The sequence below is a fragment of the Lepidothrix coronata genome, unplaced genomic scaffold (genome assembly GCF_001604755.1).
Source record: "Lepidothrix coronata isolate B3197 unplaced genomic scaffold, Lepidothrix_coronata-1.0 Scaffold872, whole genome shotgun sequence".
Classification (NCBI taxonomy): domain Eukaryota; kingdom Metazoa; phylum Chordata; class Aves; order Passeriformes; family Pipridae; genus Lepidothrix; species Lepidothrix coronata.
Window position 1 is genome coordinate 99 of NW_016691052.1, and position 2,181 is coordinate 2,279.

Genomic DNA, 2,181 nt, shown 5'->3' on the forward strand with positions numbered 1-2,181 from the left:
TTGGACAAGAAGGCAGCCTAGACCTGTACAATGATGTCTTGTTTTCTTTTTTTTGGTCTGTTTACCAGGCTAACTACGGAAGTCGATTGTCTTAATTTCCACTAATTGAGGGTGCAATCATTCCATTCAAGGGCAGGGCTGCTGTTCAGAGGGACCTGGACAAGCTAAAGGGATGGGGCTGACAGGAATCTCATTGAAGTCAAGGGAAAACACGGAATTATGTGTCTAGGATGGGGTAGACAATGCATTGGGATGGATGGGCTGCCTGCCTGGGGCAGGGCAGCGACAGAACGAGGAGCAATGGCCATAAACTAAAACACAGCAAGTTTCACCTCAACCTGAGGAAAAACTTTACCTTGAGGGTGGCAGAGCACTGGAACAGCTGCCCAGGCAGGGCGTGGAGTCTCCCTCTCTGGAGACATTCCAAACCCACCTGGGCAAGCTCCTGTGTCACCTGCTCCAGGTGACCCTGCCTTGGGCTGGATGATCTCCAAAGGTCCCTCCCAACTCGAACTCTTCTGAGATGCCAGGATTCCGTGACAATCCCTCCTGGCCCTAGGGAACACTTGTTTTACCGTGATCCCACAGCACACCCCGACTGTGCTGGCGCCTCACAGCCTTTCAACCAGCTCTCACCACACGGCACCTCGAACAGGCCTCCTCGTTATGGGCGCCCCAATACGAGGAGGAGGATCACAAAACCTGACCGAGCGACCTGGAAGCCACCGCAGCGCTGGGGCCGGAGCGCTTTGCCCGGTGGCCGTGCCTGGAGCGGGAGATCGGGGTTGAAGCCTTCCCGGGGTCCGTGGAACGGGGCGCTTCGCCCGTGAGGGGAAGGGGCGCCTTTCCCGTGAGGGGCAGGAGGCTTTGCCCGTGAGGGGAAGGGATGCTTCGCCCGTGAGTGCAGAGCGGCTTTGCCCGTGAGGGGAACGGGCGCCTTTCCCGTGAGGAGAAGGGGCGGCTTCGCCCCTGAGGAGAAGGCGGCTTTGCCCGTGAGGGGAAGAGGCGCCTTTCCAGGGAAAGGGGAGGGGAGCTTTTCCCGTGAGGGGAAGGTGGCCTTTGCCCGTGAGGGGAAGAGGAGCCCTTCCCTTCCGCGCAGACCACGTTTTCCCGTGAGGGGAGGGCGGTCCCCGGGCGGAGCCGCCCTGGAGGAGCCGCCCCTGCCCCGCGCAGGCGCCGCCCCCGCGGCGGCCGCTCGCGCCCGCACTTCCTGAGGGCGGGCGGGCCGAACATGGCGCTGGGCCGCTGGCGGCGGCGGTGGTGGCTGCTCAGCGCCCTGCTCCTCGCGGCGCTGCTGGGTCCCGCCGCCGTGTCCTCCTTCTCTTCCTTCTCTTCCTTCTCCTCCTCCAGCCCCGGCGAGCTGCGGAGCCCCGTGCGAGTGCTGTGCGGCTCCAACTGGAGCCTGGTGTTGCAGGGCCAGTGGATGCTGGAGTTGTGAGTAGCGGCCGCTTTCCCGCCCGCCTCGGAGGCAGCGTGTGCCGGGGGGGCGAGGGGGGCTCCCGGTGAGGGGCTCCCGCTGAAGGGCGGATGCGGCCGGTGCCTCCTGCCCCGCAGTGGGGAAGAGGAGGCCGGGCACTGCCGGCCTTCCCATGCCCTGGAGGGGCCGCGCAGCTCCCCCGCCCGGGCACGGCGTGAGGGAGGCGGCGGTGCCCGCGGTCCCCCCCGCCCGCCCTGAGCCTGCGGGCACTCGCTGCCCTCGGCTGGGGTGACCCGACAGAAGTAGCTGCCCCTCAGGTTCTCCTCCTGTGCGGGCACAGAGTGACCAAGGTTACACGGGTCGCTCCTTTCTGGGGGAATGAAGGGCGCTGAATGAAGGACATGGACCTGTTGGAGCGAGTCCAGAGGAGGCCACCAAATTTATCAGAGGGATGGAGCACCTCTCCCGTGAGGAAAGGCTGAGAGAGTTGGGCTTGTTCTTCCTGGGAAAGAGAAGGCTTTGGGGTTACCTCATTGCAGCCTTCCAGTACCCAAAGGGAACTGGGAGGCAGGTGGGGCAAGACTGTGTACAAGGGCATGTGGTGGCAGGATAAGGAGCAATGGCTTCCAACTGAGAGTACACTCAGATTAGATACTAGAAAAATATACTGAGGGGATGTTGAGGCCCTAACACAGGTTACCCAGGGACGTTGTGGATGCTCCATCCCTGGAAGTGTTTAAGGCCGGTTTGGATGGGGCTTTGAG